The sequence below is a fragment of the Hyla sarda genome, unplaced genomic scaffold (genome assembly GCF_029499605.1).
Source record: "Hyla sarda isolate aHylSar1 unplaced genomic scaffold, aHylSar1.hap1 scaffold_2796, whole genome shotgun sequence".
In the NCBI taxonomy this organism is placed as follows: Eukaryota; Metazoa; Chordata; class Amphibia; order Anura; family Hylidae; genus Hyla; species Hyla sarda.
In genome coordinates, this window is record NW_026609500.1 from 5,304 (window position 1) to 30,555 (window position 25,252).

General features: G+C 46.1%; 11 non-coding genes and 1 pseudogene across 11 annotated transcripts; all 12 read left to right on the plus strand.

The window, feature by feature from the left end:
* Positions 1-191, plus strand: LOC130326086 (U2 spliceosomal RNA). The gene has a single exon (XR_008870762.1). It is a non-coding gene; the product is annotated as a U2 spliceosomal RNA (small nuclear RNA).
* Positions 192-2,261: 2,070 nt separating this feature from the next.
* Positions 2,262-2,452, plus strand: LOC130326087 (U2 spliceosomal RNA). The gene has a single exon (XR_008870763.1). It is a non-coding gene; the product is annotated as a U2 spliceosomal RNA (small nuclear RNA).
* Positions 2,453-4,538: 2,086 nt separating this feature from the next.
* Positions 4,539-4,729, plus strand: LOC130326074 (U2 spliceosomal RNA). The gene has a single exon (XR_008870752.1). It is a non-coding gene; the product is annotated as a U2 spliceosomal RNA (small nuclear RNA).
* A 2,113-nt stretch (positions 4,730-6,842) lies between these two features.
* Positions 6,843-7,033, plus strand: LOC130326075 (U2 spliceosomal RNA). The gene has a single exon (XR_008870753.1). It is a non-coding gene; the product is annotated as a U2 spliceosomal RNA (small nuclear RNA).
* A 2,103-nt stretch (positions 7,034-9,136) lies between these two features.
* LOC130326076 (U2 spliceosomal RNA) lies at positions 9,137-9,327 on the plus strand. The gene has a single exon (XR_008870754.1). It is a non-coding gene; the product is annotated as a U2 spliceosomal RNA (small nuclear RNA).
* A 2,099-nt stretch (positions 9,328-11,426) lies between these two features.
* On the plus strand, positions 11,427-11,617 carry LOC130326078 (U2 spliceosomal RNA). The gene has a single exon (XR_008870755.1). It is a non-coding gene; the product is annotated as a U2 spliceosomal RNA (small nuclear RNA).
* A 2,088-nt stretch (positions 11,618-13,705) lies between these two features.
* Positions 13,706-13,896, plus strand: LOC130326079 (U2 spliceosomal RNA). The gene has a single exon (XR_008870756.1). It is a non-coding gene; the product is annotated as a U2 spliceosomal RNA (small nuclear RNA).
* A 2,102-nt stretch (positions 13,897-15,998) lies between these two features.
* LOC130326080 (U2 spliceosomal RNA) lies at positions 15,999-16,189 on the plus strand. Its single transcript, XR_008870757.1, has one exon. It is a non-coding gene; the product is annotated as a U2 spliceosomal RNA (small nuclear RNA).
* A 2,087-nt stretch (positions 16,190-18,276) lies between these two features.
* Positions 18,277-18,467, plus strand: LOC130326073 (U2 spliceosomal RNA). Its single transcript, XR_008870751.1, has one exon. It is a non-coding gene; the product is annotated as a U2 spliceosomal RNA (small nuclear RNA).
* Positions 18,468-20,564: 2,097 nt separating this feature from the next.
* On the plus strand, positions 20,565-20,755 carry LOC130326081 (U2 spliceosomal RNA). The gene has a single exon (XR_008870758.1). It is a non-coding gene; the product is annotated as a U2 spliceosomal RNA (small nuclear RNA).
* A 2,096-nt stretch (positions 20,756-22,851) lies between these two features.
* On the plus strand, positions 22,852-23,042 carry LOC130326082 (U2 spliceosomal RNA). Its single transcript, XR_008870759.1, has one exon. It is a non-coding gene; the product is annotated as a U2 spliceosomal RNA (small nuclear RNA).
* Positions 23,043-25,126: 2,084 nt separating this feature from the next.
* On the plus strand, positions 25,127-25,252 carry LOC130326083 (U2 spliceosomal RNA; annotated as a pseudogene; the record flags this gene model as incomplete).

Here is a 25,252-nt window from a genome sequence, read left to right on the forward strand (position 1 = left end):
ATCGCTTCTCGGCCTTTTGGCTAAGATCAAGTGTAGTATCTGTTCTTATCAGTTTAATATCTGATACGTCCCCTATCTGGGGACCATATATTAAATGGATTTTTGAGAACGGGGGCCGATTTCGAAGCTTGCTTCCGTCGCCCTATGCATTGACCCGATATGGCAGTATCTTCGGGTACAGTGCACCACCCCCTTACAGGGTTAAAAAGAAAGATTCCTACTTTCATTGCTACCTGCTTGCTGGCTAGCCAGCTAGCCAGCCCTGTGGGCCTTGCTGCTGCTGCAGCCAAAAAACAAAAGGTGGTGCTGCTGCTGCTTCTGCTGCTTCTGCTTCTGCTTGTGTCTGGCCCCTGTTGGAGCGTCCAGGCACAGGACTTCTGCTGCTGCTGACTAAATGGCCTCCTTAATTGGATCATTTGAGTAGCCAGCACACCTGTGCAGGTAGGGCATGACATGATAGGCAGCTGCCTTGATAGCGGGTGGGTGCTGAATGTTCCTAATTGACAAAATAAGATTAATGCTTATGAAGAAATATAAAATCTCATCCCTTCCCCAATATCGCGCCACACCCCTACCCCTTAATTCCCTGGTTGAACTTGATGGACATATGTCTTTTTTCGACCGTACTAACTATGTAACTATGTAACATAACATGGGGGGGGGTCTCCTGGCTGTTCACACAGGTGTGTCATTGCTGTACATTGACCATGCATTGCTTCTGTGGTATTGCAAAGGCAAAGACAAATGCTTCCAGCCATCCATTGCACTAATGGATTGGTCATCAGCTGGCTGTCTATGTCCCGCATCAATATAGACCAAAGTACAGAGGGTTAGGCTATGCTATTGTGCACCTACCTGATGCATCAGAAGGTGCGAGGCCCTTGCTAAATTCTGTGCACAGACTTTGAGATCTATGCTTTAGACTGTATCTAAACCTGCTCCAACATGGACTGACATTCTGGCCTACTTTCAGCCGATGCGACTTGTCTGTCGCTGAACAGTCGCTTTTTATGTATTCAGCACCTATGTATAATGTTGTAAAAATGCTCTAGAAGCTAAAGTCGCAGAAATGTCACACATATTTGGCCTGCAACTTTCTGTGCGACAAATTCAGACAGGAAAAATCAGTATAAATCCTTAGAAAATGATCCCCCAGTGTCTCCATCTGCTGGCGGTATTGAATAAGCATTGCTGCACTGATGGGGTATGCATTAGACGAAAAAAAAGAAGAAAAAGAAGAATAATACGCCCAGAAAAGAGGCGAAAAGGAGAAAAACGTAAAAAAACGTGAAAAAAAAGTAAGAGGAAGAGAAGGGAAAAAAAGGTGGAAATGGGTTTAAAAGTGATTTCGGCGGAGAAATATATATATATATATATATATATATATATGCGCACACACACACATAGATATAAACGTATTCTCCGTTGAGATATTGCAGCCGCTGCTGTGTCCAGGCCCAGGAGCCTTAGCACTGTGCTGTGATGTCACTCAATACCACTGACATCACTAGGTGTAAACAACATCTCTCCTTTGCTGTGTATGTGACTATGGAGCTGTTTGGTGATGTCGTCTATTACGGCCTTCATAGAAGCAACAGGAGATTGTTGCATCCATCTTGAACCCTCAGAACTACAGTGCTATGATGTCACTCACTTCCACAGGCCTTGCAGAGTGTAAACAACAACAACCCAGCTTTGTTGTGTATGTAAGCATAGGGATTTGTGATGTCACCTAGAACCTTCACAGCAGCGACAGCTTTATGAGGAGCATCAGCACTGCTCTGCCTGAGCAGAACCATCACCGCCATAGGTTGTCAAATAACCCGGATTTAACCCACACAGGTAAGTCCAATGGGGTGCAGGCATGTCCTCTATGCTTACAGCTTCCCGTGGGTGTTGGTTTGATACCGTTTGGGGACAGCCAAGGAGGCATCTGCAGGCAACAAAGGTAGGTGTGTGCTTGTGTGTGTGTTTCCTATGCAGATCCTAAGCCCAGTGTCACATGCAAGTAGGAGGAGTAAGAAGGGTTCCTGGCAAATCCGGGTTATGGATTGCATTTAAAAAGGCCCCGTGGGAGTGCAATGGGCCCCTGTCTTGCTGCTTAGCAATAATGGTATGGGTTTAGGTTCTGCTGTGTGTACTGGTGGTTGACTGCCCCCCAGCCCAGAGTGTGCATGGAAAATTGTCTGGCAGCCTCCCTGACAGCAAGCAGTGATAGTGCCCATGAAGGGGACCTTGTTGGGCCCGCCCCTTTCACGGTTATCGCTTCTCGGCCTTTTGGCTAAGATCAAGTGTAGTATCTGTTCTTATCAGTTTAATATCTGATACGTCCCCTATCTGGGGACCATATATTAAATGGATTTTTGAGAACGGGGGCCGATTTCGAAGCTTGCTTCCGTCGCCCTATGCATTGACCCGATATGGCAGTATCTTCGGGTACAGTGCACCACCCCCTTACAGGGTTAAAAAGAAAGATTCCTACTTTCATTGCTACCTGCTTGCTGGCTAGCCAGCTAGCCAGCCCTGTGGGCCTTGCTGCTGCTGCAGCCAAAAAACAAAAGGTGGTGCTGCTGCTGCTTCTGCTGCTTCTGCTTCTGCTTGTGTCTGGCCCCTGTTGGAGCGTCCAGGCACAGGACTTCTGCTGCTGCTGACTAAATGGCCTCCTTAATTGGATCATTTGAGTAGCCAGCACACCTGTGCAGGTAGGGCATGACATGATAGGCAGCTGCCTTGATAGCGGGTGGGTGCTGAATGTTCCTAATTGACAAAATAAGATTAATGCTTATGAAGAAATATAAAATCTCATCCCTTCCCCAATATCGCGCCACACCCCTACCCCTTAATTCCCTGGTTGAACTTGATGGACATATGTCTTTTTTCGACCGTACTAACTATGTAACTATGTAACATAACATGGGGGGGGGTCTCCTGGCTGTTCACACAGGTGTGTCATTGCTGTACATTGACCATGCATTGCTTCTGTGGTATTGCAAAGGCAAAGACAAATGCTTCCAGCCATCCATTGCACTAATGGATTGGTCATCAGCTGGCTGTCTATGTCCCGCATCAATATAGACCAAAGTACAGAGGGTTAGGCTATGCTATTGTGCACCTACCTGATGCATCAGAAGGTGCGAGGCCCTTGCTAAATTCTGTGCACAGACTTTGAGATCTATGCTTTAGACTGTATCTAAACCTGCTCCAACATGGACTGACATTCTGGCCTACTTTCAGCCGATGCGACTTGTCTGTCGCTGAACAGTCGCTTTTTATGTATTCAGCACCTATGTATAATGTTGTAAAAATGCTCTAGAAGCTAAAGTCGCAGAAATGTCACACATATTTGGCCTGCAACTTTCTGTGCGACAAATTCAGACAGGAAAAATCAGTATAAATCCTTAGAAAATGATCCCCCAGTGTCTCCATCTGCTGGCGGTATTGAATAAGCATTGCTGCACTGATGGGGTATGCATTAGACGAAAAAAAAGAAGAAAAAGAAGAATAATACGCCCAGAAAAGAGGCGAAAAGGAGAAAAACGTAAAAAAACGTGAAAAAAAAGTAAGAGGAAGAGAAGGGAAAAAAAGGTGGAAATGGGTTTAAAAGTGATTTCGGCGGAGAAATATATATATATATATATATATATATATATATATATATATATATATGCGCACACACACACATAGATATAAACGTATTCTCCGTTGAGATATTGCAGCCGCTGCTGTGTCCAGGCCCAGGAGCCTTAGCACTGTGCTGTGATGTCACTCAATACCACTGACATCACTAGGTGTAAACAACATCTCTCCTTTGCTGTGTATGTGACTATGGAGCTGTTTGGTGATGTCGTCTATTACGGCCTTCATAGAAGCAACAGGAGATTGTTGCATCCATCTTGAACCCTCAGAACTACAGTGCTATGATGTCACTCACTTCCACAGGCCTTGCAGAGTGTAAACAACAACAACCCAGCTTTGTTGTGTATGTAACCATAGGGATTTGTGATGTCACCTAGAACCTTTACAGCAGCGACAGCTTTATGAGGAGCATCAGCACTGCTCTGCCTGAGCAGAACCATCACCGCCATAGGTTGTCAAATAACCCGGATTTAACCCACACAGGTAAGTCCAATGGGGTGCAGGCATGTCCTCTATGCTTACAGCTTCCCGTGGGTGTTGGTTTGATACCGTTTGGGGACAGCCAAGGAGGCATCTGCAGGCAACAAAGGTAGGTGTGTGCTTGTGTGTGTGTTTCCTATGCAGATCCTAAGCCCAGTGTCACATGCAAGTAGGAGGAGTAAGAAGGGTTCCTGGCAAATCCGGGTTATGGATTGCATTTAAAAAGGCCCCGTGGGAGTGCAATGGGCCCCTGTCTTGCTGCTTAGCAATAATGGTATGGGTTTAGGTTCTGCTGTGTGTACTGGTGGTTGACTGCCCCCCAGCCCAGAGTGTGCATGGAAAATTGTCTGGCAGCCTCCCTGACAGCAAGCAGTGATAGTGCCCATGAAGGGGACCTTGTTGGGCCCGCCCCTTTCACGGTTATCGCTTCTCGGCCTTTTGGCTAAGATCAAGTGTAGTATCTGTTCTTATCAGTTTAATATCTGATACGTCCCCTATCTGGGGACCATATATTAAATGGATTTTTGAGAACGGGGGCCGATTTCGAAGCTTGCTTCCGTCGCCCTATGCATTGACCCGATATGGCAGTATCTTCGGGTACAGTGCACCACCCCCTTACAGGGTTAAAAAGAAAGATTCCTACTTTCATTGCTACCTGCTTGCTGGCTAGCCAGCTAGCCAGCCCTGTGGGCCTTGCTGCTGCTGCAGCCAAAAAACAAAAGGTGGTGCTGCTGCTGCTTCTGCTGCTTCTGCTTCTGCTTGTGTCTGGCCCCTGTTGGAGCGTCCAGGCACAGGACTTCTGCTGCTGCTGACTAAATGGCCTCCTTAATTGGATCATTTGAGTAGCCAGCACACCTGTGCAGGTAGGGCATGACATGATAGGCAGCTGCCTTGATAGCGGGTGGGTGCTGAATGTTCCTAATTGACAAAATAAGATTAATGCTTATGAAGAAATATAAAATCTCATCCCTTCCCCAATATCGCGCCACACCCCTACCCCTTAATTCCCTGGTTGAACTTGATGGACATATGTCTTTTTTCGACCGTACTAACTATGTAACTATGTAACATAACATGGGGGGGGGGGGGGGGGGGGTCTCCTGGCTGTTCACACAGGTGTGTCATTGCTGTACATTGACCATGCATTGCTTCTGTGGTATTGCAAAGGCAAAGACAAATGCTTCCAGCCATCCATTGCACTAATGGATTGGTCATCAGCTGGCTGTCTATGTCCCGCATCAATATAGACCAAAGTACAGAGGGTTAGGCTATGCTATTGTGCACCTACCTGATGCATCAGAAGGTGCGAGGCCCTTGCTAAATTCTGTGCACAGACTTTGAGATCTATGCTTTAGACTGTATCTAAACCTGCTCCAACATGGACTGACATTCTGGCCTACTTTCAGCCGATGCGACTTGTCTGTCGCTGAACAGTCGCTTTTTATGTATTCAGCACCTATGTATAATGTTGTAAAAATGCTCTAGAAGCTAAAGTCGCAGAAATGTCACACATATTTGGCCTGCAACTTTCTGTGCGACAAATTCAGACAGGAAAAATCAGTATAAATCCTTAGAAAATGATCCCCCAGTGTCTCCATCTGCTGGCGGTATTGAATAAGCATTGCTGCACTGATGGGGTATGCATTAGACGAAAAAAAAGAAGAAAAAGAAGAATAATACGCCCAGAAAAGAGGCGAAAAGGAGAAAAACGTAAAAAAACGTGAAAAAAAAGTAAGAGGAAGAGAAGGGAAAAAAAGGTGGAAATGGGTTTAAAAGTGATTTCGGCGGAGAAATATATATATATATATATATATATATATATATATATATATATATATATATATATATATATATGCGCACACACACACATAGATATAAACGTATTCTCCGTTGAGATATTGCAGCCGCTGCTGTGTCCAGGCCCAGGAGCCTTAGCACTGTGCTGTGATGTCACTCAATACCACTGACATCACTAGGTGTAAACAACATCTCTCCTTTGCTGTGTATGTGACTATGGAGCTGTTTGGTGATGTCGTCTATTACGGCCTTCATAGAAGCAACAGGAGATTGTTGCATCCATCTTGAACCCTCAGAACTACAGTGCTATGATGTCACTCACTTCCACAGGCCTTGCAGAGTGTAAACAACAACAACCCAGCTTTGTTGTGTATGTAACCATAGGGATTTGTGATGTCACCTAGAACCTTCACAGCAGCGACAGCTTTATGAGGAGCATCAGCACTGCTCTGCCTGAGCAGAACCATCACCGCCATAGGTTGTCAAATAACCCGGATTTAACCCACACAGGTAAGTCCAATGGGGTGCAGGCATGTCCTCTATGCTTACAGCTTCCCGTGGGTGTTGGTTTGATACCGTTTGGGGACAGCCAAGGAGGCATCTGCAGGCAACAAAGGTAGGTGTGTGCTTGTGTGTGTGTTTCCTATGCAGATCCTAAGCCCAGTGTCACATGCAAGTAGGAGGAGTAAGAAGGGTTCCTGGCAAATCCGGGTTATGGATTGCATTTAAAAAGGCCCCGTGGGAGTGCAATGGGCCCCTGTCTTGCTGCTTAGCAATAATGGTATGGGTTTAGGTTCTGCTGTGTGTACTGGTGGTTGACTGCCCCCCAGCCCAGAGTGTGCATGGAAAATTGTCTGGCAGCCTCCCTGACAGCAAGCAGTGATAGTGCCCATGAAGGGGACCTTGTTGGGCCCGCCCCTTTCACGGTTATCGCTTCTCGGCCTTTTGGCTAAGATCAAGTGTAGTATCTGTTCTTATCAGTTTAATATCTGATACGTCCCCTATCTGGGGACCATATATTAAATGGATTTTTGAGAACGGGGGCCGATTTCGAAGCTTGCTTCCGTCGCCCTATGCATTGACCCGATATGGCAGTATCTTCGGGTACAGTGCACCACCCCCTTACAGGGTTAAAAAGAAAGATTCCTACTTTCATTGCTACCTGCTTGCTGGCTAGCCAGCTAGCCAGCCCTGTGGGCCTTGCTGCTGCTGCAGCCAAAAAACAAAAGGTGGTGCTGCTGCTGCTTCTGCTGCTTCTGCTTCTGCTTGTGTCTGGCCCCTGTTGGAGCGTCCAGGCACAGGACTTCTGCTGCTGCTGACTAAATGGCCTCCTTAATTGGATCATTTGAGTAGCCAGCACACCTGTGCAGGTAGGGCATGACATGATAGGCAGCTGCCTTGATAGCGGGTGGGTGCTGAATGTTCCTAATTGACAAAATAAGATTAATGCTTATGAAGAAATATAAAATCTCATCCCTTCCCCAATATCGCGCCACACCCCTACCCCTTAATTCCCTGGTTGAACTTGATGGACATATGTCTTTTTTCGACCGTACTAACTATGTAACTATGTAACATAACATGGGGGGGGGGGGGGGGGGTCTCCTGGCTGTTCACACAGGTGTGTCATTGCTGTACATTGACCATGCATTGCTTCTGTGGTATTGCAAAGGCAAAGACAAATGCTTCCAGCCATCCATTGCACTAATGGATTGGTCATCAGCTGGCTGTCTATGTCCCGCATCAATATAGACCAAAGTACAGAGGGTTAGGCTATGCTATTGTGCACCTACCTGATGCATCAGAAGGTGCGAGGCCCATGCTAAATTCTGTGCACAGACTTTGAGATCTATGCTTTAGACTGTATCTAAACCTGCTCCAACATGGACTGACATTCTGGCCTACTTTCAGCCGATGCGACTTGTCTGTCGCTGAACAGTCGCTTTTTATGTATTCAGCACCTATGTATAATGTTGTAAAAATGCTCTAGAAGCTAAAGTCGCAGAAATGTCACACATATTTGGCCTGCAACTTTCTGTGCGACAAATTCAGACAGGAAAAATCAGTATAAATCCTTAGAAAATGATCCCCCAGTGTCTCCATCTGCTGGCGGTATTGAATAAGCATTGCTGCACTGATGGGGTATGCATTAGACGAAAAAAAAGAAGAAAAAGAAGAATAATACGCCCAGAAAAGAGGCGAAAAGGAGAAAAACGTAAAAAAACGTGAAAAAAAAGTAAGAGGAAGAGAAGGGAAAAAAAGGTGGAAATGGGTTTAAAAGTGATTTCGGCGGAGAAATATATATATATATATATATATATATATATATATATATATATATATATATATATGCGCACACACACACATAGATATAAACGTATTCTCCGTTGAGATATTGCAGCCGCTGCTGTGTCCAGGCCCAGGAGCCTTAGCACTGTGCTGTGATGTCACTCAATACCACTGACATCACTAGGTGTAAACAACATCTCTCCTTTGCTGTGTATGTGACTATGGAGCTGTTTGGTGATGTCGTCTATTACGGCCTTCATAGAAGCAACAGGAGATTGTTGCATCCATCTTGAACCCTCAGAACTACAGTGCTATGATGTCACTCACTTCCACAGGCCTTGCAGAGTGTAAACAACAACAACCCAGCTTTGTTGTGTATGTAACCATAGGGATTTGTGATGTCACCTAGAACCTTCACAGCAGCGACAGCTTTATGAGGAGCATCAGCACTGCTCTGCCTGAGCAGAACCATCACCGCCATAGGTTGTCAAATAACCCGGATTTAACCCACACAGGTAAGTCCAATGGGGTGCAGGCATGTCCTCTATGCTTACAGCTTCCCGTGGGTGTTGGTTTGATACCGTTTGGGGACAGCCAAGGAGGCATCTGCAGGCAACAAAGGTAGGTGTGTGCTTGTGTGTGTGTTTCCTATGCAGATCCTAAGCCCAGTGTCACATGCAAGTAGGAGGAGTAAGAAGGGTTCCTGGCAAATCCGGGTTATGGATTGCATTTAAAAAGGCCCCGTGGGAGTGCAATGGGCCCCTGTCTTGCTGCTTAGCAATAATGGTATGGGTTTAGGTTCTGCTGTGTGTACTGGTGGTTGACTGCCCCCCAGCCCAGAGTGTGCATGGAAAATTGTCTGGCAGCCTCCCTGACAGCAAGCAGTGATAGTGCCCATGAAGGGGACCTTGTTGGGCCCGCCCCTTTCACGGTTATCGCTTCTCGGCCTTTTGGCTAAGATCAAGTGTAGTATCTGTTCTTATCAGTTTAATATCTGATACGTCCCCTATCTGGGGACCATATATTAAATGGATTTTTGAGAACGGGGGCCGATTTCGAAGCTTGCTTCCGTCGCCCTATGCATTGACCCGATATGGCAGTATCTTCGGGTACAGTGCACCACCCCCTTACAGGGTTAAAAAGAAAGATTCCTACTTTCATTGCTACCTGCTTGCTGGCTAGCCAGCTAGCCAGCCCTGTGGGCCTTGCTGCTGCTGCAGCCAAAAAACAAAAGGTGGTGCTGCTGCTGCTTCTGCTGCTTCTGCTTCTGCTTGTGTCTGGCCCCTGTTGGAGCGTCCAGACACAGGACTTCTGCTGCTGCTGACTAAATGGCCTCCTTAATTGGATCATTTGAGTAGCCAGCACACCTGTGCAGGTAGGGCATGACATGATAGGCAGCTGCCTTGATAGCGGGTGGGTGCTGAATGTTCCTAATTGACAAAATAAGATTAATGCTTATGAAGAAATATAAAATCTCATCCCTTCCCCAATATCGCGCCACACCCCTACCCCTTAATTCCCTGGTTGAACTTGATGGACATATGTCTTTTTTCGACCGTACTAACTATGTAACTATGTAACATAACATGGGGGGGGGGGGGGGGGGGGGTCTCCTGGCTGTTCACACAGGTGTGTCATTGCTGTACATTGACCATGCATTGCTTCTGTGGTATTGCAAAGGCAAAGACAAATGCTTCCTGCCATCCATTGCACTAATGGATTGGTCATCAGCTGGCTGTCTATGTCCCGCATCAATATAGACCAAAGTACAGAGGGTTAGGCTATGCTATTGTGCACCTACCTGATGCATCAGAAGGTGCGAGGCCCTTGCTAAATTCTGTGCACAGACTTTGAGATCTATGCTTTAGACTGTATCTAAACCTGCTCCAACATGGACTGACATTCTGGCCTACTTTCAGCCGATGCGACTTGTCTGTCGCTGAACAGTCGCTTTTTATGTATTCAGCACCTATGTATAATGTTGTAAAAATGCTCTAGAAGCTAAAGTCGCAGAAATGTCACACATATTTGGCCTGCAACTTTCTGTGCGACAAATTCAGACAGGAAAAATCAGTATAAATCCTTAGAAAATGATCCCCCAGTGTCTCCATCTGCTGGCGGTATTGAATAAGCATTGCTGCACTGATGGGGTATGCATTAGACGAAAAAAAAGAAGAAAAAGAAGAATAATACGCCCAGAAAAGAGGCGAAAAGGAGAAAAACGTAAAAAAACGTGAAAAAAAAGTAAGAGGAAGAGAAGGGAAAAAAAGGTGGAAATGGGTTTAAAAGTGATTTCGGCGGAGAAATATATATATATATATATATATATATATATATATATATATATATATGCGCACACACACACATAGATATAAACGTATTCTCCGTTGAGATATTGCAGCCGCTGCTGTGTCCAGGCCCAGGAGCCTTAGCACTGTGCTGTGATGTCACTCAATACCACTGACATCACTAGGTGTAAACAACATCTCTCCTTTGCTGTGTATGTGACTATGGAGCTGTTTGGTGATGTCGTCTATTACGGCCTTCATAGAAGCAACAGGAGATTGTTGCATCCATCTTGAACCCTCAGAACTACAGTGCTATGATGTCACTCACTTCCACAGGCCTTGCAGAGTGTAAACAACAACAATCCAGCTTTGTTGTGTATGTAACCATAGGGATTTGTGATGTCACCTAGAACCTTCACAGCAGCGACAGCTTTATGAGGAGCATCAGCACTGCTCTGCCTGAGCAGAACCATCACCGCCATAGGTTGTCAAATAACCCGGATTTAACCCACACAGGTAAGTCCAATGGGGTGCAGGCATGTCCTCTTATGCTTACAGCTTCCCGTGGGTGTTGGTTTGATACCGTTTGGGGACAGCCAAGGAGGCATCTGCAGGCAACAAAGGTAGGTGTGTGCTTGTGTGTGTGTTTCCTATGCAGATCCTAAGCCCAGTGTCACATGCAAGTAGGAGGAGTAAGAAGGGTTCCTGGCAAATCCGGGTTATGGATTGCATTTAAAAAGGCCCCGTGGGAGTGCAATGGGCCCCTGTCTTGCTGCTTAGCAATAATGGTATGGGTTTAGGTTCTGCTGTGTGTACTGGTGGTTGACTGCCCCCCAGCCCAGAGTGTGCATGGAAAATTGTCTGGCAGCCTCCCTGACAGCAAGCAGTGATAGTGCCCATGAAGGGGACCTTGTTGGGCCCGCCCCTTTCACGGTTATCGCTTCTCGGCCTTTTGGCTAAGATCAAGTGTAGTATCTGTTCTTATCAGTTTAATATCTGATACGTCCCCTATCTGGGGACCATATATTAAATGGATTTTTGAGAACGGGGGCCGATTTCGAAGCTTGCTTCCGTCGCCCTATGCATTGACCCGATATGGCAGTATCTTCGGGTACAGTGCACCACCCCCTTACAGGGTTAAAAAGAAAGATTCCTACTTTCATTGCTACCTGCTTGCTGGCTAGCCAGCTAGCCAGCCCTGTGGGCCTTGCTGCTGCTGCAGCCAAAAAACAAAAGGTGGTGCTGCTGCTGCTTCTGCTGCTTCTGCTTCTGCTTGTGTCTGGCCCCTGTTGGAGCGTCCAGGCACAGGACTTCTGCTGCTGCTGACTAAATGGCCTCCTTAATTGGATCATTTGAGTAGCCAGCACACCTGTGCAGGTAGGGCATGACATGATAGGCAGCTGCCTTGATAGCGGGTGGGTGCTGAATGTTCCTAATTGACAAAATAAGATTAATGCTTATGAAGAAATATAAAATCTCATCCCTTCCCCAATATCGCGCCACACCCCTACCCCTTAATTCCCTGGTTGAACTTGATGGACATATGTCTTTTTTCGACCGTACTAACTATGTAACTATGTAACATAACATGGGGGGGGGTCTCCTGGCTGTTCACACAGGTGTGTCATTGCTGTACATTGACCATGCATTGCTTCTGTGGTATTGCAAAGGCAAAGACAAATGCTTCCAGCCATCCATTGCACTAATGGATTGGTCATCAGCTGGCTGTCTATGTCCCGCATCAATATAGACCAAAGTACAGAGGGTTAGGCTATGCTATTGTGCACCTACCTGATGCATCAGAAGGTGCGAGGCCCTTGCTAAATTCTGTGCACAGACTTTGAGATCTATACTTTAGACTGTATCTAAACCTGCTCCAACATGGACTGACATTCTGGCCTACTTTCAGCCGATGCGACTTGTCTGTCGCTGAACAGTCGCTTTTTATGTATTCAGCACCTATGTATAATGTTGTAAAAATGCTCTAGAAGCTAAAGTCGCAGAAATGTCACACATATTTGGCCTGCAACTTTCTGTGCGACAAATTCAGACAGGAAAAATCAGTATAAATCCTTAGAAAATGATCCCCCAGTGTCTCCATCTGCTGGCGGTATTGAATAAGCATTGCTGCACTGATGGGGTATGCATTAGACGAAAAAAAAGAAGAAAAAGAAGAATAATACGCCCAGAAAAGAGGCGAAAAGGAGAAAAACGTAAAAAAACGTGAAAAAAAAGTAAGAGGAAGAGAAGGGAAAAAAAGGTGGAAATGGGTTTAAAAGTGATTTCGGCGGAGAAATATATATATATATATATATATATATATATATATATATATATATATATGCGCACACACACACATAGATATAAACGTATTCTCCGTTGAGATATTGCAGCCGCTGCTGTGTCCAGGCCCAGGAGCCTTAGCACTGTGCTGTGATGTCACTCAATACCACTGACATCACTAGGTGTAAACAACATCTCTCCTTTGCTGTGTATGTGACTATGGAGCTGTTTGGTGATGTCGTCTATTACGGCCTTCATAGAAGCAACAGGAGATTGTTGCATCCATCTTGAACCCTCAGAACTACAGTGCTATGATGTCACTCACTTCCACAGGCCTTGCAGAGTGTAAACAACAACAACCCAGCTTTGTTGTGTATGTAACCATAGGGATTTGTGATGTCACCTAGAACCTTCACAGCAGCGACAGCTTTATGAGGAGCATCAGCACTGCTCTGCCTGAGCAGAACCATCACCGCCATAGGTTGTCAAATAACCCGGATTTAACCCACACAGGTAAGTCCAATGGGGTGCAGGCATGTCCTCTATGCTTACAGCTTCCCGTGGGTGTTGGTTTGATACCGTTTGGGGACAGCCAAGGAGGCATCTGCAGGCAACAAAGGTAGGTGTGTGCTTGTGTGTGTGTTTCCTATGCAGATCCTAAGCCCAGTGTCACATGCAAGTAGGAGGAGTAAGAAGGGTTCCTGGCAAATCCGGGTTATGGATTGCATTTAAAAAGGCCCCGTGGGAGTGCAATGGGCCCCTGTCTTGCTGCTTAGCAATAATGGTATGGGTTTAGGTTCTGCTGTGTGTACTGGTGGTTGACTGCCCCCCAGCCCAGAGTGTGCATGGAAAATTGTCTGGCAGCCTCCCTGACAGCAAGCAGTGATAGTGCCCATGAAGGGGACCTTGTTGGGCCCGCCCCTTTCACGGTTATCGCTTCTCGGCCTTTTGGCTAAGATCAAGTGTAGTATCTGTTCTTATCAGTTTAATATCTGATACGTCCCCTATCTGGGGACCATATATTAAATGGATTTTTGAGAACGGGGGCCGATTTCGAAGCTTGCTTCCGTCGCCCTATGCATTGACCCGATATGGCAGTATCTTCGGGTACAGTGCACCACCCCCTTACAGGGTTAAAAAGAAAGATTCCTACTTTCATTGCTACCTGCTTGCTGGCTAGCCAGCTAGCCAGCCCTGTGGGCCTTGCTGCTGCTGCAGCCAAAAAACAAAAGGTGGTGCTGCTGCTGCTTCTGCTGCTTCTGCTTCTGCTTGTGTCTGGCCCCTGTTGGAGCGTCCAGGCACAGGACTTCTGCTGCTGCTGACTAAATGGCCTCCTTAATTGGATCATTTGAGTAGCCAGCACACCTGTGCAGGTAGGGCATGACATGATAGGCAGCTGCCTTGATAGCGGGTGGGTGCTGAATGTTCCTAATTGACAAAATAAGATTAATGCTTATGAAGAAATATAAAATCTCATCCCTTCCCCAATATCGCGCCACACCCCTACCCCTTAATTCCCTGGTTGAACTTGATGGACATATGTCTTTTTTCGACCGTACTAACTATGTAACTATGTAACATAACATGGGGGGGGGGGGGGTCTCCTGGCTGTTCACACAGGTGTGTCATTGCTGTACATTGACCATGCATTGCTTCTGTGGTATTGCAAAGGCAAAGACAAATGCTTCCAGCCATCCATTGCACTAATGGATTGGTCATCAGCTGGCTGTCTATGTCCCGCATCAATATAGACCAAAGTACAGAGGGTTAGGCTATGCTATTGTGCACCTACCTGATGCATCAGAAGGTGCGAGGCCCTTGCTAAATTCTGTGCACAGACTTTGAGATCTATGCTTTAGACTGTATCTAAACCTGCTCCAACATGGACTGACATTCTGGCCTACTTTCAGCCGATGCGACTTGTCTGTCGCTGAACAGTCGCTTTTTATGTATTCAGCACCTATGTATAATGTTGTAAAAATGCTCTAGAAGCTAAAGTCGCAGAAATGTCACACATATTTGGCCTGCAACTTTCTGTGCGACAAATTCAGACAGGAAAAATCAGTATAAATCCTTAGAAAATTATCCCCCAGTGTCTCCATCTGCTGGCGGTATTGAATAAGCATTGCTGCACTGATGGGGTATGCATTAGACGAAAAAAAAAGAAGAAAAAGAAGAATAATACGCCCAGAAAAGAGGCGAAAAGGAGAAAAACGTAAAAAAACGTGAAAAAAAAGTAAGAGGAAGAGAAGGGAAAAAAAGGTGGAAATGGGTTTAAAAGTGATTTCGGCGGAGAAATATATATATATATATATATATATATATATATATATATATATATATATATATATATGCGCACACACACACATAGATATAAACGTATTCTCCGTTGAGATATTGCAGCCGCTGCTGTGTCCAGGCCCAGGAGCCTTAGCACTGTGCTGTGATGTCACTCAATACCACTGACATCACTAGGTGTAAACAACATCTCTCCTTTGGTGTGTATGTGACTATGGAGCTGTTTGGTGATGTCGTCTATTACGGCCTTCATAGAAGCAACAGGAGATTGTTGCATCCATCTTGAACCCTCAGAACTACAGTGCTATGATGTCACTCACTTCCACAGGCCTTGCAGAGTGTAAACAACAACAACCCAGCTTTGTTGTGTATGTAACCATAGGGATTTGTGATGTCACCTAGAACCTTCACAGCAGCGACAGCTTTATGAGGAGCATCAGCACTGCTCTGCCTGAGCAGAACCATCACCGCCATAGGTTGTCAAATAACCCGGATTTAACCCACACAGGTAAGTCCAATGGGGTGCAGGCATGTCCTCTATGCTTACAGCTTCCCGTGGGTGTTGGTTTGATACCGTTTGGGGACAGCCAAGGAGGCATCTGCAGGCAACAAAGGTAGGTGTGTGCTTGTGTGTGTGTTTCCTATGCAGATCCTAAGCCCAGTGTCACATGCAAGTAGGAGGAGTAAGAAGGGTTCCTGGCAAATCCGGGTTATGGATTGCATTTAAAAAGGCCCCGTGGGAGTGCAATGGGCCCCTGTCTTGCTGCTTAGCAATAATGGTATGGGTTTAGGTTCTGCTGTGTGTACTGGTGGTTGACTGCCCCCCAGCCCAGAGTGTGCATGGAAAATTGTCTGGCAGCCTCCCTGACAGCAAGCAGTGATAGTGCCCATGAAGGGGACCTTGTTGGGCCCGCCCCTTTCACGGTTATCGCTTCTCGGCCTTTTGGCTAAGATCAAGTGTAGTATCTGTTCTTATCAGTTTAATATCTGATACGTCCCCTATCTGGGGACCATATATTAAATGGATTTTTGAGAACGGGGGCCGATTTCGAAGCTTGCTTCCGTCGCCCTATGCATTGACCCGATATGGCAGTATCTTCGGGTACAGTGCACCACCCCCTTACAGGGTTAAAAAGAAAGATTCCTACTTTCATTGCTACCTGCTTGCTGGCTAGCCAGCTAGCCAGCCCTGTGGGCCTTGCTGCTGCTGCAGCCAAAAAACAAAAGGTGGTGCTGCTGCTGCTTCTGCTGCTTCTGCTTCTGCTTGTGTCTGGCCCCTGTTGGAGCGTCCAGGCACAGGACTTCTGCTGCTGCTGACTAAATGGCCTCCTTAATTGGATCATTTGAGTAGCCAGCACACCTGTGCAGGTAGGGCATGACATGATAGGCAGCTGCCTTGATAGCGGGTGGGTGCTGAATGTTCCTAATTGACAAAATAAGATTAATGCTTATGAAGAAATATAAAATCTCATCCCTTCCCCAATATCGCGCCACACCCCTACCCCTTAATTCCCTGGTTGAACTTGATGGACATATGTCTTTTTTCGACCGTACTAACTATGTAACTATGTAACATAACATGGGGGGGGGGGGGGGGGGTCTCCTGGCTGTTCACACAGGTGTGTCATTGCTGTACATTGACCATGCATTGCTTCTGTGGTATTGCAAAGGCAAAGACAAATGCTTCCAGCCATCCATTGCACTAATGGATTGGTCATCAGCTGGCTGTCTATGTCCCGCATCAATATAGACCAAAGTACAGAGGGTTAGGCTATGCTATTGTGCACCTACCTGATGCATCAGAAGGTGCGAGGCCCTTGCTAAATTCTGTGCACAGACTTTGAGATCTATACTTTAGACTGTATCTAAACCTGCTCCAACATGGACTGACATTCTGGCCTACTTTCAGCCGATGCGACTTGTCTGTCGCTGAACAGTCGCTTTTTATGTATTCAGCACCTATGTATAATGTTGTAAAAATGCTCTAGAAGCTAAAGTCGCAGAAATGTCACACATATTTGGCCTGCAACTTTCTGTGCGACAAATTCAGACAGGAAAAATCAGTATAAATCCTTAGAAAATGATCCCCCAGTGTCTCCATCTGCTGGCGGTATTGAATAAGCATTGCTGCACTGATGGGGTATGCATTAGACGAAAAAAAAGAAGAAAAAGAAGAATAATACGTCCAGAAAAGAGGCGAAAAGGAGAAAAACGTAAAAAAACGTGAAAAAAAAGTAAGAGGAAGAGAAGGGAAAAAAAGGTGGAAATGGGTTTAAAAGTGATTTCGGCGGAGAAATATATATATATATATATATATATATATATATATATATGCGCACACACACACATAGATATAAACGTATTCTCCGTTGAGATATTGCAGCCGCTGCTGTGTCCAGGCCCAGGAGCCTTAGCACTGTGCTGTGATGTCACTCAATACCACTGACATCACTAGGTGTAAACAACATCTCTCCTTTGCTGTGTATGTGACTATGGAGCTGTTTGGTGATGTCGTCTATTACGGCCTTCATAGAAGCAACAGGAGATTGTTGCATCCATCTTGAACCCTCAGAACTACAGTGCTATGATGTCACTCACTTCCACAGGCCTTGCAGAGTGTAAACAACAACAACCCAGCTTTGTTGTGTATGTAACCATAGGGATTTGTGATGTCACCTAGAACCTTCACAGCAGCGACAGCTTTATGAGGAGCATCAGCACTGCTCTGCCTGAGCAGAACCATCACCGCCATAGGTTGTCAAATAACCCGGATTTAACCCACACAGGTAAGTCCAATGGGGTGCAGGCATGTCCTCTATGCTTACAGCTTCCCGTGGGTGTTGGTTTGATACCGTTTGGGGACAGCCAAGGAGGCATCTGCAGGCAACAAAGGTAGGTGTGTGCTTGTGTGTGTGTTTCCTATGCAGATCCTAAGCCCAGTGTCACATGCAAGTAGGAGGAGTAAGAAGGGTTCCTGGCAAATCCGGGTTATGGATTGCATTTAAAAAGGCCCCGTGGGAGTGCAATGGGCCCCTGTCTTGCTGCTTAGCAATAATGGTATGGGTTTAGGTTCTGCTGTGTGTACTGGTGGTTGACTGCCCCCCAGCCCAGAGTGTGCATGGAAAATTGTCTGGCAGCCTCCCTGACAGCAAGCAGTGATAGTGCCCATGAAGGGGACCTTGTTGGGCCCGCCCCTTTCACGGTTATCGCTTCTCGGCCTTTTGGCTAAGATCAAGTGTAGTATCTGTTCTTATCAGTTTAATATCTGATACGTCCCCTATCTGGGGACCATATATTAAATGGATTTTTGAGAAGGGGGGCCGATTTCGAAGCTTGCTTCCGTCGCCCTATGCATTGACCCGATATGGCAGTATCTTCGGGTACAGTGCACCACCCCCTTACAGGGTTAAAAAGAAAGATTCCTACTTTCATTGCTACCTGCTTGCTGGCTAGCCAGCTAGCCAGCCCTGTGGGCCTTGCTGCTGCTGCAGCCAAAAAACAAAAGGTGGTGCTGCTGCTGCTTCTGCTGCTTCTGCTTCTGCTTGTGTCTGGCCCCTGTTGGAGCGTCCAGGCACAGGACTTCTGCTGCTGCTGACTAAATGGCCTCCTTAATTGGATCATTTGAGTAGCCAGCACACCTGTGCAGGTAGGGCATGACATGATAGGCAGCTGCCTTGATAGCGGGTGGGTGCTGAATGTTCCTAATTGACAAAATAAGATTAATGCTTATGAAGAAATATAAAATCTCATCCCTTCCCCAATATCGCGCCACACCCCTACCCCTTAATTCCCTGGTTGAACTTGATGGACATATGTCTTTTTTCGACCGTACTAACTATGTAACTATGTAACATAACATGGGGGGGGGGGGGGGTCTCCTGGCTGTTCACACAGGTGTGTCATTGCTGTACATTGACCATGCATTGCTTCTGTGGTATTGCAAAGGCAAAGACAAATGCTTCCAGCCATCCATTGCACTAATGGATTGGTCATCAGCTGGCTGTCTATGTCCCGCATCAATATAGACCAAAGTACAGAGGGTTAGGCTATGCTATTGTGCACCTACCTGATGCATCAGAAGGTGCGAGGCCCTTGCTAAATTCTGTGCACAGACTTTGAGATCTATGCTTTAGACTGTATCTAAACCTGCTCCAACATGGACTGACATTCTGGCCTACTTTCAGCCGATGCGACTTGTCTGTCGCTGAACAGTCGCTTTTTATGTATTCAGCACCTATGTATAATGTTGTAAAAATGCTCTAGAAGCTAAAGTCGCAGAAATGTCACACATATTTGGCCTGCAACTTTCTGTGCGACAAATTCAGACAGGAAAAATCAGTATAAATCCTTAGAAAATGATCCCCCAGTGTCTCCATCTGCTGGCGGTATTGAATAAGCATTGCTGCACTGATGGGGTATGCATTAGACGAAAAAAAAGAAGAAAAAGAAGAATAATACGCCCAGAAAAGAGGCGAAAAGGAGAAAAACGTAAAAAAAACGTGAAAAAAAAGTAAGAGGAAGAGAAGGGAAAAAAAGGTGGAAATGGGTTTAAAAGTGATTTCGGCGGAGAAATATATATATATATATATATATATATATATATATATATATATATATATATGCGCACACACACACATAGATATAAACGTATTCTCCGTTGAGATATTGCAGCCGCTGCTGTGTCCAGGCCCAGGAGCCTTAGCACTGTGCTGTGATGTCACTCAATACCACTGACATCACTAGGTGTAAACAACATCTCTCCTTTGCTGTGTATGTGACTATGGAGCTGTTTGGTGATGTCGTCTATTATGGCCTTCATAGAAGCAACAGGAGATTGTTGCATCCATCTTGAACCCTCAGAACTACAGTGCTATGATGTCACTCACTTCCACAGGCCTTGCAGAGTGTAAACAACAACAACCCAGCTTTGTTGTGTATGTAACCATAGGGATTTGTGATGTCACCTAGAACCTTCACAGCAGCGACAGCTTTATGAGGAGCATCAGCACTGCTCTGCCTGAGCAGAACCATCACCGCCATAGGTTGTCAAATAACCCGGATTTAACCCACACAGGTAAGTCCAATGGGGTGCAGGCATGTCCTCTATGCTTACAGCTTCCCGTGGGTGTTGGTTTGATACCGTTTGGGGACAGCCAAGGAGGCATCTGCAGGCAACAAAGGTAGGTGTGTGCTTGTGTGTGTGTTTCCTATGCAGATCCTAAGCCCAGTGTCACATGCAAGTAGGAGGAGTAAGAAGGGTTCCTGGCAAATCCGGGTTATGGATTGCATTTAAAAAGGCCCCGTGGGAGTGCAATGGGCCCCTGTCTTGCTGCTTAGCAATAATGGTATGGGTTTAGGTTCTGCTGTGTGTACTGGTGGTTGACTGCCCCCCAGCCCAGAGTGTGCATGGAAAATTGTCTGGCAGCCTCCCTGACAGCAAGCAGTGATAGTGCCCATGAAGGGGACCTTGTTGGGCCCGCCCCTTTCACGGTTATCGCTTCTCGGCCTTTTGGCTAAGATCAAGTGTAGTATCTGTTCTTATCAGTTTAATATCTGATACGTCCCCTATCTGGGGACCATATATTAAATGGATTTTTGAGAACGGGGGCCGATTTCGAAGCTTGCTTCCGTCGCCCTATGCATTGACCCGATATGGCAGTATCTTCGGGTACAGTGCACCACCCCCTTACAGGGTTAAAAAGAAAGATTCCTACTTTCATTGCTACCTGCTTGCTGGCTAGCCAGCTAGCCAGCCCTGTGGGCCTTGCTGCTGCTGCAGCCAAAAAACAAAAGGTGGTGCTGCTGCTGCTTCTGCTGCTTCTGCTTCTGCTTGTGTCTGGCCCCTGTTGGAGCGTCCAGGCACAGGACTTCTGCTGCTGCTGACTAAATGGCCTCCTTAATTGGATCATTTGAGTAGCCAGCACACCTGTGCAGGTAGGGCATGACATGATAGGCAGCTGCCTTGATAGCGGGTGGGTGCTGAATGTTCCTAATTGACAAAATAAGATTAATGCTTATGAAGAAATATAAAATCTCATCCCTTCCCCAATATCGCGCCACACCCCTACCCCTTAATTCCCTGGTTGAACTTGATGGACATATGTCTTTTTTCGACCGTACTAACTATGTAACTATGTAACATAACATGGGGGGGGGGGGGGGGGGGGGGTCTCCTGGCTGTTCACACAGGTGTGTCATTGCTGTACATTGACCATGCATTGCTTCTGTGGTATTGCAAAGGCAAAGACAAATGCTTCCAGCCATCCATTGCACTAATGGATTGGTCATCAGCTGGCTGTCTATGTCCCGCATCAATATAGACCAAAGTACAGAGGGTTAGGCTATGCTATTGTGCACCTACCTGAGCATCAGAAGGTGCGAGGCCCTTGCTAAATTCTGTGCACAGACTTTGAGATCTATGCTTTAGACTGTATCTAAACCTGCTCCAACATGGACTGACATTCTGGCCTACTTTCAGCCGATGCGACTTGTCTGTCGCTGAACAGTCGCTTTTTATGTATTCAGCACCTATGTATAATGTTGTAAAAATGCTCTAGAAGCTAAAGTCGCAGAAATGTCACACATATTTGGCCTGCAACTTTCTGTGCGACAAATTCAGACAGGAAAAATCAGTATAAATCCTTAGAAAATGATCCCCCAGTGTCTCCATCTGCTGGCGGTATTGAATAAGCATTGCTGCACTGATGGGGTATGCATTAGACGAAAAAAAAGAAGAAAAAGAAGAATAATACGCCCAGAAAAGAGGCGAAAAGGAGAAAAACGTAAAAAAACGTGAAAAAAAAGTAAGAGGAAGAGAAGGGAAAAAAAGGTGGAAATGGGTTTAAAAGTGATTTCGGCGGAGAAATATATATATATATATATATATATATATATATATATATATATATGCGCACACACACACATAGATATAAACGTATTCTCCGTTGAGATATTGCAGCCGCTGCTGTGTCCAGGCCCAGGAGCCTTAGCACTGTGCTGTGATGTCACTCAATACCACTGACATCACTAGGTGTAAACAACATCTCTCCTTTGCTGTGTATGTGACTATGGAGCTGTTTGGTGATGTCGTCTATTACGGCCTTCATAGAAGCAACAGGAGATTGTTGCATCCATCTTGAACCCTCAGAACTACAGTGCTATGATGTCACTCACTTCCACAGGCCTTGCAGAGTGTAAACAACAACAACCCAGCTTTGTTGTGTATGTAACCATAGGGATTTGTGATGTCACCTAGAACCTTCACAGCAGCGACAGCTTTATGAGGAGCATCAGCACTGCTCTGCCTGAGCAGAACCATCACCGCCATAGGTTGTCAAATAACCCGGATTTAACCCACACAGGTAAGTCCAATGGGGTGCAGGCATGTCCTCTATGCTTACAGCTTCCCGTGGGTGTTGGTTTGATACCGTTTGGGGACAGCCAAGGAGGCATCTGCAGGCAACAAAGGTAGGTGTGTGCTTGTGTGTGTGTTTCCTATGCAGATCCTAAGCCCAGTGTCACATGCAAGTAGGAGGAGTAAGAAGGGTTCCTGGCAAATCCGGGTTATGGATTGCATTTAAAAAGGCCCCGTGGGAGTGCAATGGGCCCCTGTCTTGCTGCTTAGCAATAATGGTATGGGTTTAGGTTCTGCTGTGTGTACTGGTGGTTGACTGCCCCCCAGCCCAGAGTGTGCATGGAAAATTGTCTGGCAGCCTCCCTGACAGCAAGCAGTGATAGTGCCCATGAAGGGGACCTTGTTGGGCCCGCCCCTTTCACGGTTATCGCTTCTCGGCCTTTTGGCTAAGATCAAGTGTAGTATCTGTTCTTATCAGTTTAATATCTGATACGTCCCCTATCTGGGGACCATATATTAAATGGATTTTTGAGAACGGGGGCCGATTTCGAAGCTTGCTTCCGTCGCCCTATGCATTGACCCGATATGGCAGTATCTTCGGGTACAGTGCACCACCCCCTTACAGGGTTAAAAAGAAAGATTCCTACTTTCATTGCTACCTGCTTGCTGGCTAGCCAGCTAGCCAGCCCTGTGGGCCTTGCTGCTGCTGCAGCCAAAAAACAAAAGGTGGTGCTGCTGCTGCTTCTGCTGCTCTTCTGCTTCTGCTTGTGTCTGGCCCCTGTTGGAGCGTCCAGGCACAGGACTTCTGCTGCTGCTGACTAAATGGCCTCCTTAATTGGATCATTTGAGTAGCCAGCACACCTGTGCAGGTAGGGCATGACATGATAGGCAGCTGCCTTGATAGCGGGTGGGTGCTGAATGTTCCTAATTGACAAAATAAGATTAATGCTTATGAAGAAATATAAAATCTCATCCCTTCCCCAATATCGCGCCACACCCCTACCCCTTAATTCCCTGGTTGAACTTGATGGACATATGTCTTTTTTCGACCGTACTAACTATGTAACTATGTAACATAACATGGGGGGGGGTCTCCTGGCTGTTCACACAGGTGTGTCATTGCTGTACATTGACCATGCATTGCTTCTGTGGTATTGCAAAGGCAAAGACAAATGCTTCCAGCCATCCATTGCACTAATGGATTGGTCATCAGCTGGCTGTCTATGTCCCGCATCAATATAGACCAAAGTACAGAGGGTTAGGCTATGCTATTGTGCACCTACCTGATGCATCAGAAGGTGCGAGGCCCTTGCTAAATTCTGTGCACAGACTTTGAGATCTATGCTTTAGACTGTATCTAAACCTGCTCCAACATGGACTGACATTCTGGCCTACTTTCAGCCGATGCGACTTGTCTGTCGCTGAACAGTCGCTTTTTATGTATTCAGCACCTATGTATAATGTTGTAAAAATGCTCTAGAAGCTAAAGTCGCAGAAATGTCACACATATTTGGCCTGCAACTTTCTGTGCGACAAATTCAGACAGGAAAAATCAGTATAAATCCTTAGAAAATGATCCCCCAGTGTCTCCATCTGCTGGCGGTATTGAATAAGCATTGCTGCACTGATGGGGTATGCATTAGACGAAAAAAAAGAAGAAAAAGAAGAATAATACGCCCAGAAAAGAGGCGAAAAGGAGAAAAACGTAAAAAAACGTGAAAAAAAAGTAAGAGGAAGAGAAGGGAAAAAAAGGTGGAAATGGGTTTAAAAGTGATTTCGGCGGAGAAATATATATATATATATATATATATATATATATATATATATATGCGCACACACACACATAGATATAAACGTATTCTCCGTTGAGATATTGCAGCCGCTGCTGTGTCCAGGCCCAGGAGCCTTAGCACTGTGCTGTGATGTCACTCAATACCACTGACATCACTAGGTGTAAACAACATCTCTCCTTTGCTGTGTATGTGACTATGGAGCTGTTTGGTGATGTCGTCTATTACGGCCTTCATAGAAGCAACAGGAGATTGTTGCATCCATCTTGAACCCTCAGAACTACAGTGCTATGATGTCACTCACTTCCACAGGCCTTGCAGAGTGTAAACAACAACAACCCAGCTTTGTTGTGTATGTAACCATAGGGATTTGTGATGTCACCTAGAACCTTCACAGCAGCGACAGCTTTATGAGGAGCATCAGCACTGCTCTGCCTGAGCAGAACCATCACCGCCATAGGTTGTCAAATAACCCGGATTTAACCCACACAGGTAAGTCCAATGGGGTGCAGGCATGTCCTCTATGCTTACAGCTTCCCGTGGGTGTTGGTTTGATACCGTTTGGGGACAGCCAAGGAGGCATCTGCAGGCAACAAAGGTAGGTGTGTGCTTGTGTGTGTGTTTCCTATGCAGATCCTAAGCCCAGTGTCACATGCAAGTAGGAGGAGTAAGAAGGGTTCCTGGCAAATCCGGGTTATGGATTGCATTTAAAAAGGCCCCGTGGGAGTGCAATGGGCCCCTGTCTTGCTGCTTAGCAATAATGGTATGGGTTTAGGTTCTGCTGTGTGTACTGGTGGTTGACTGCCCCCCAGCCCAGAGTGTGCATGGAAAATTGTCTGGCAGCCTCCCTGACAGCAAGCAGTGATAGTGCCCATGAAGGGGACCTTGTTGGGCCCGCCCCTTTCACGGTTATCGCTTCTCGGCCTTTTGGCTAAGATCAAGTGTAGTATCTGTTCTTATCAGTTTAATATCTGATACGTCCCCTATCTGGGGACCATATATTAAATGGATTTTTGAGAACGGGGGCCGATTTCGAA